The 8,221-nt window shown below is 39.1% G+C and overlaps 1 long non-coding RNA gene across 3 annotated transcripts; it reads right to left on the bottom strand.

Annotated features, from left to right (window-relative positions):
• Positions 1 to 4,462: 4,462 nt before the first annotated feature.
• On the bottom strand, positions 4,463 to 7,652 carry LOC108946042 (uncharacterized). 3 transcript variants are annotated; one of them, XR_011414353.1, is made up of 8 exons: positions 7,485 to 7,652; positions 7,296 to 7,392; positions 7,075 to 7,180; positions 6,705 to 6,982; positions 6,508 to 6,628; positions 6,307 to 6,395; positions 6,137 to 6,192; positions 4,463 to 5,636 (listed from the first exon to the last, which is right to left on the bottom strand). It is a non-coding gene; the product is annotated as an uncharacterized lncRNA (long non-coding RNA). The 3 variants fall into 3 exon arrangements; XR_011414352.1 differs by having other exon boundaries at positions 6,705 to 7,180; XR_011414354.1 differs by having other exon boundaries at positions 6,508 to 6,615; positions 6,705 to 7,180.
• Between the last annotated feature and the right edge of the window lie 569 nt (positions 7,653 to 8,221).

The following is an 8,221-nucleotide window of genomic DNA, read 5'->3' as shown; positions in this document are numbered from 1 at the left end:
CACACCTTGATTTGAATTGTATTTATTGTTGATGATGATAATGATGTTTGAAATTGATAAGGTGAGCATGAAATACTGAATATGCCCAACGTGCCAAGAATGATCTTACAATTATGGCCACTAGTGCCAATAAAATAAAATGATGTGAAAGTATTATGAAATACGATGATTGATATAAAAAGGTCGATGTCTCAAATAAGACAGCCTAGATGATCGGGTCGTGATCGGACACCATGCCGCACACATGGTGGTGATTGTGCTGGAAATTGGTATTGATAGTAATTATGGTTGATGTCTCTAATAAGATGGCCTAGCCGATCGGGTCATGATCGGACTCCGTACTAAATTTATGGTGGTATTGGTATTGATAGTAATTGTGGTTGATCTCTAGTATAAGGACCTGAGGCAGCATTATTGATGGAGAATGATGAAGAAGTACATAGTAGAGTATGTGGCTAGATGTCTAAATTGCCAGCAGGTGAAGTATGAGCATCAACGACCGGGTGGGTTGCTTCAGAAAATAGAGATCCCGGAGTGGAAATAGGAGCGGATCGCTATGGACTTCGTTGTTGGACTCCCACAGACTCAGCGAAAGTTTGATGCAGTTTGGGTGATTGTGGATAGGCTGACCAAGTTACCTCATTTAATTCATGTGATGACTACCTATTCTTCCTAGCAGCTGGCTCGAATTTACATTTGTGAGATTATCAGACTTCATGGCATGCCAGTACCTATCATCTCTGACCGGGGCACGCAGTTTACATCGCTGTTCTGGAGAGCCGTACAACAGGAGTTGGGTACTCGGGTAGAAATGAGCACAACTTTTCACCCTCAGATGGACGGGCAGCTTGAGCGCACTATTCAGATTCTTGAGGATATGCTCTGTGCGTGTGTTATCTTGTTTGGAGGTTTTTGGGATTAGTTCTTGCCACTTGCGGCGTTTGCCTACAACAACATTTATCAATCCAGCATTCAGATGGCATCGTATGAGGCTCTGGATGGTAGGCGGTGTCGGTCCCCAGTGGGTTGGTTCGAGCCGGACGAGGCCAGATTATTGGGTACGAACTTGGTTTAGGATGCCTTGGAGAAGGTGAAGGTGATTCAGGACAGACTTTACACAGCTCAGTCCAGACAGAAGAGCTATGCGGACCGGAAGGTTCGCGATGTTGCATTCATGGTTGGAGAGCAGGTCTTGCTCCGGGTTTCTCCTATGAAGGGCGTTATGAGGTTCGGAAAGAAGGGCAAGCTGATCCCAAGGTTTATTGGCCCCTTTGAGGTGTTGCGGCAAGTTGGGGAGGTTGTTTATGAGCTTGACTTACCTCCCAGCCTAGCAGGAGTTCATACGATGTTTCATGTTTTGATGCTCCAGAGGCATCACGACGATCCGTCTCATGTGTTGCATTTCAGCTCAGTCCCGTTGGACAAGGATCTATCCTATGTTGAGGAGCCAGTGGCTATTTTGGACTGGTAGTTTCGGAAGCTGAGGTCAAAAAACATTGCATTAGTAAGGTTCAGTGACGGGGCCAACCGATTGAGGAGGCGACTTGGGAGACCGAGCGGGATATGCGCAGCCGTTATCCTCATCATTTTACAGCTTCAGGTATGTCTCTATACTCGTTTGAGGACGAACGATTGTTTTAAGAGGGGGAGGATATGACGACCCGGTCGGTCGTCTTGAGAGTTATAGCCCCAATTCCCTATAAACTAATTTCCGCGTATCTATTTCTGCTATTGTGAATTGCCGAGAGGTTTCGTTTTGGTTTTTGGAGTGTTTTGGGACACTTAGTCCCTAAACGGAAAGCTTAGATTTTAGGATTCGGGCCGTAGTCGAAACGATGTGAAGAAGACTCTAGAATAGAGTTCTGTCAATCCCCTTAGCTCTGTTGGATGATTTTGGGCTTAGGAGCGTATCCGGATTGTGTTTTGGAGGTCTGTAGCTCATTTAGGCTTGAAATGGCGAAAGTCAAATTTTTTGAGTTTTGGACCGGTAGTGAAATTTTTGATATCGGGGTCGGATTCCAATTCTGGAAGTTGGAATAAGTCTGTAGGGTTTAATATGACTTGTGTGCAAAGTTTGGGGTCAATCGGACGTGGTTTGATAGGTTTCAGCATCGGTTGTCGAATTTGGAAAATTCTTCTTTAAGTTTGAATCGGAGGATGATTCGTGATTTTATCATTGTTTGATGTGGTTTGAAGGCTTGACTAAGTTCGTATGGTGTTTTAGGATTGGTTGGTATGTTTGGTTGAGGTCCCGGGTGCCTCGGGTGTGGTTCGAATACTCAACGGGTTGAAATTTGGACTTATGCAATTGCTGAAGATTTCTGGTTGTTGGTGTTTTCACATCTGCGATTGGGGAACCACAGGTGCGGACTCGCACGTGCGGAAGATCACCCGCAAAAGCGGTTTGGAAGGAGGAGCTCAGGGATCGCAGGTGCGAGGTAATATTCCGCATCTGCGCTGCCCACATATACGATCCTGGAACGCAGGTGAGAAGAGAGACCGCAGAAGCGGACCAGTTTCCGCTGGTGCGCACGTGCAGGTGCGGCCACTTTCTCGCAGAAGCGGTCCTAAGTACCTTAAGTCATTTCCGTACCTGCGATGGAATTTACGCAAGTGCGGTGCCGCAGGTGCGATGAATAGGTCGCAGGAGCGAACTTTCTAGGCAGAAAAGCATAAAATTCGAGAGTTTGATTCATTTCTCCATTTTTGGACTTGGGAGCTCGAAAATTGGCGATTCTTTGAGGAATTTTCAGTGAGAGCTTTGAGGTAACGATTCCTAACTTGATTTTGATCATATTTCATTAATCTATTGTTATTTTCTTCATTTAATTAAGGAATTTAAGTGAGAAAGTTGGGAGAATGGGGGAAAAGTTTCCCAACCGAATTTCTGAGTTTTGAGTGAGATTTAGACATCGGATTTGGATAATTTTGGTGCGAGTGATCTCATGAGTGAATGGGTGTTCATATTTGGTAATTACCCGATTTCGAGACGTGGGCCCGGGGTGATATGTTTTGGGCATTTTTCTAATTTCTTACCTTAGCTTTGATTTCGTTAGCTAGATTAGTTTCTTGTAGCTATATTTATGTTATGTAATTGATTTTGGCTAGATTTGAGCCATTCGGAGTCGGATATTCATGGAAAGAGCATTGTGACGGATTGATTTGAGCTTGGTTCGAGGTAAGTGGCTTGCCTAACCTTGTGTGGTAGAATTCCCCTTAGGATTTGGTACTGTTTGATATGTGAGCGCCGTGTACGTGAGGTGACGAGTACGTACACGGGCTATTTGTTGTAAAACTCCATTTTTCACCAAGTCATAACTTGTTTTCTCCTTAATTGAAACATACTAGCATATGTAAATATCCTGTTTAGACTAGAATAACATGCCTACTTGTTTAATTGCCTATTTGAACTCTGTGCAGCATGTTTAGTGAAATTACCTGTTTTCCTTGACTTGAACTTAGTCTAAACTGTAGGATTTCTTGGTGTAACTATTATTTCGGTGGGTTGCGCTGCATATTTACTTTGGGACTATGGAACGATATTCCGGAAGATCCCCTTGGACTGCATATTTACTTTAGAACTACGGAGCGGTATTCCATGGAGATCCCCCTGTACTGCGTATTTACTTTGGGATTACGGAACAGTATTCTGGGAGATTCTCCTGTACTGCATATTTATTTTTGGGACTACGGAACGGTATTCTGGGAGATCCCCCTGCACATTCACGTTTGAGACTACGAGACGGTATCTCTTGGGATATCCCATGTTGTTACCACTGTGTTTTGAGCTGTTGTCTTTCATTGATTCTATTCTTCTTAGATTTCCGTATTTATTTTTACTACGATATTTCATTCTGTCTTATTTCATTATATTTATACCAGTAGGGCCCTGACCTGATCTCGTCACTACTAGACCGAGGTTAGGCTTGGCACTTACTGGGTACCGTTGTGGTGTACTCACGCCCTTACCTGCACATATTTTTTGTATGCAGATCCAGGTTCATCTTACCAGCCTCATCACTAGTTGCAGTCGCTGCTGCGTATTGGAGACTTCAAGGTACATCTGCTCGCGCTCGCAGATCCTTTGAGCCCCCCTCTATCCTCCCTGTGTTCATTTTTTTTTCTCTTTCTGTAGAAATGGTGTATAAAACAGTTAAGACTTCTTAGTATCTTGTGACTTGCGGGTTTCCGGGTTTTGGGAATTGTTTGGTACATTTCAAAGATGATAATTATATATGCCGAGTGACATTCAGTTGCTTATTAGATATTTGTTACTGTTACTGGTTTATGTTCAAGTTTTTATCTCATCTCTGCAAAGTGTTAGGCTTACCTAGTCGTAGAGACTAGGTGCCGTCACGACAACTCACAAAGGGATAAATTGGGTCGTGACATATAAACTAAGTAATAATACGCATAATATTCAGCCCATAAATTGTAGAAGCAAAAATTAAAAATAGGGAGCAAAATAAGCACATTCATATCTTTAGAACCTTATGAAAAGTGTGAATACAAATTCTTAAACTTAGTAAAAACACTCAACCATTACAAAGTTGTACCTTTAGTCTCCTTTCAACCTCATTATCAATAAGAAAATGCAGCAGATGTATGACTATGACATAACCTATAGTACTATATGGTTTCACTCTAAGTCCTTTTTTTGTCCCTCCCTTTTCTCAAATTTTGTAAGCACCGCAGGATAAAATTATATTTTAATCATTGCTGAACTTTGTCCATAAGCAATCAACTGGGGAAAAAGACATAATTGATGTTTTGAATTCAGTTATATTTGACCTGTTTTGCAATCCGCTATTAGTCAACATTCCCGAAAGCCGGCTTTTTATTGGCCACAAGTAATAACAGTACCTCAATCCTAACTAAACCAAACGCAGTGCATTAAAAATAATTAGAAAATTTCTGAGGAAACATCTCACCTTTCCAAGAGAAAGAAATAAAAATGTATAAGGCTCTATTTCATGGTCATCGACAAAGTTTTTTTTATATCAGTAACACAAGAATTCCTCAGCTTCTTGGTTTCTTTTAAAACCTTAAGTTACCAAGCTATATGATATTAGAGTATTATGGAAGAAATGGAAGCCAACTTTTACTAACCTGCTCAACATATGCTGAGAGAAGGTGGTGTAACAGAACATGTTGTGGCCTTTGCAAATGAGTATATTTCAGGAACTATGACATCCTCGTTCTTCAAAGCTAGTCTAACCAATGTTGTATGCAGGTCATGTGGCAACAAAGATGTATGCCATAATAACGTCTGAAGTTTGAATACCTTGTAAATTAAAGTATGGGCTAGCAACACAATTCTTTCTTCTATACATCAAATAATCATAAATTTTCAATCAAACTATAATAGATGGTCATCTTTTACAAAAAGTAAGAAAGGTTGTTGAAAGAAATTACCACTTTAATCAATAAAGTTAAAAAGGCTGACGAATTTAATAAACTTTTTTACTCTATTGTATATTATCTTATCGTAAAAGAGAACTTGGCTGAAACAAATAAAATTTTTAACAGGTTGGGCAATAGCCCTTAAACATGTTTTCCCGAGGAACAGTGGGCACTAAATTACTCGATCCTTCACTACTCACATTGCTTTGCATCTCCTCGCTTTGTATTTTCTTCTGCATCATTAATGGTTAACTTTCTTTGTCCTCAAACTATAAGCTGAAATCGAGTAGAATAAAAATAAAGTGCATTGTTCTGTGAGGTTCAAATCGCAGCATTCTGCTTTACCTTTGCGAGTAAACAGAGTTTTACCCATACTAAGTTTCGATCACTGTATTTTAACATGGTCAGTTTAAGACATTGGAATAAAAAAAATCTAAGATATTCAGTTTTCATGAATATTGACTGCACTGGAACATGAAGATAAAGTGATAAGATATCAGAATCAACCGATTTTTGACATTCAAACTTAACTTTGAATGTGTAAAGGCTCTATTAAATAGAGAACGGAAAAAAGCCAAATTATTTGTAGTTGTATTTGAAACTACAGAGAAAATGCAGAAAAAGAATTTAGAAGGAACCTTATGAAAAGTGTGAATACAATCTTTCGGATTGACATAACAAAATTAAAAAAATGCAGAAAATACGAAAACCAGAACACATTGCAATTACATACTCATTTCCAATAGAATGATGAAAAATCCAGCTTATAATCTGTTGCAATCTACATAACTGAACATGAAAGGGAAAAAGAAAAAAGAATTATAACCAAAATAGTAACGATTTTAGAGCTCAGAATATTTCTGCTTCACAAATGAAAAAACCGAAGGTTTCGCTTCTGATTACCCGATTCTCTGAAGATTTCACAAAACATGAGATCTTTGTCAATACTCTATGAGAATATCTCGTCTTGTATGACAACTGACCGTATAGTACTGGAGAAAATTATATGAATAGCATTAAATATTGAGATTGAAGAAATGGAATTCAATTATGTATCTGCATATTTATACAGACAAAAAAAAATTGAGAGTTAGTGATTCCTACTTGGAAAAATCTTCAAGAAGTGTAATGTGTTCTGCATCTGCTATGAGAACCAACAGTTTGGCTGCTTTATGTTTAACAATTGTATGCTTATTGACATCTTTAACAGACCTGAATAGTGCATCTGTAGAATTTTTAGTATGTAATTGACCCAATACATAATCCACTTCGTGCTTTAGTAAAGCAGTCGTTGAACTAACAGATTCTTTAATTGGGAAAATTCTTCGTGTCCACCATTGTTCTAATGTAAAAAAAGAGCAGCATAACATTCATTCATGCCCAGTCCATCACGCAAAAGAACATAACTCGGGTCTTGGACAGAGGAAGAATCAAAAGGAGCAGCTGGTCTATGGATAGAGAGGGTGACGATCCCATTGTTGAGGAACCGTTATTAGTTCCTATGTTCTTCAACTCTTTGATTTGTCTTGGAGCCAGTTCACTTGTCTCTCAGAACTATTGAGCTGGAATTATAGCCAAACTGCTTTATATCAGGGAACAATTAATTTATAAACCAATTACATGAAAAGTAAGAAGAAGAAGAATAATGAAAATGAAGTGTAAGACACTTACATTCCGTATGCCATTAAGTTTTCCCAGCCGTGAGATCACAATAATAATTCGAGCACTAAATGGAGAAGGCATCATTAACAGAATGGTGACTTTGATCATAATTTTGCTGTTAAAGTAAGAAAGAGCAGAATAAATTAATAAAGTAGCAGAAACTATAACACGTAGCAGTAAGCTATTGAGAAGTAATTCTATTGTATCACATTATCCAGTTGATGAATTACCAAATTCAAACCACTTGCGTACATGACATTGAGTACTTCTTCACCAATGCGATGTAACAACTATAATTAATCCATGTAATGGCAGTTGCTGAACAATCTGTATGTGCAACATTTCATGAAACATTATTTTATATATCTATAATAGGGTAACATAAAAAGATTTAAAAAATACCGAAAACTAAATCGCACCTATTCCATGTTTGAAGAATCATCTCAACAGCTAACATCTCAGTTGGTTCATGAATCTGAGCAAGAAAAGTAGTACTTAAACCTCAAAAAAGATATTGATTATCTTTCGAGTGTCAGATTAAATTTTGAAAAACTTCTTAAATACTATATTTGTAGCTTCAGTAGTTATTTTTCATGTAACACCCCGGAAAATTTTGAAATACTTAAGTGTAAAACCCGATAAAATTTGCAAAGAAAATAATATTTCATGGTGCCGGACTAGGCTTACGTGTTGAGGATGTACAGAAAAGTAAAGGAAAACTTTTTGGCGGAAAAGCGCGTTTATGCGGTCCATTATGCAATCGCATAATCACTCTGCGGGCTGCATAATGGCCGCAGAAGTGAGCGGGAGAGGGCCAAATCTGGCAGCAGCTATGTGGTTGACTATGCGACTGCATAACTGTTATGCGGTGCATTATGCGACCGCATAACAGTTATGCGGACCGCATAGTGACCGCATACACAGAAAGATTTTTGATCTTTTTGTCAGCAATTATGCGACCGATATGCGGTCCGCATAACCACTATGCGGTAGCATATGCGACCGCAGAACAGTTTCGGAGCTCCATTTTTAGATTTTTAAAACCCGATCCTATTTCGTTAAATACACTCTTTGTGTCATTTTAAAGCTACAATCTGATAATTTAGAGTGAGAGAGAGTTCCCTAGAGTGAGAAGGTGTTCTTCAATAATTGTTCT

Source organism: Nicotiana tomentosiformis, chromosome 2, assembly GCF_000390325.3.
Source record: "Nicotiana tomentosiformis chromosome 2, ASM39032v3, whole genome shotgun sequence".
NCBI classification, from domain to species: domain Eukaryota; kingdom Viridiplantae; phylum Streptophyta; class Magnoliopsida; order Solanales; family Solanaceae; genus Nicotiana; species Nicotiana tomentosiformis.
The sequence above is the reverse complement of the archived record's forward strand: the minus strand, read 5'-3'. Positions and strand labels throughout refer to the sequence as shown.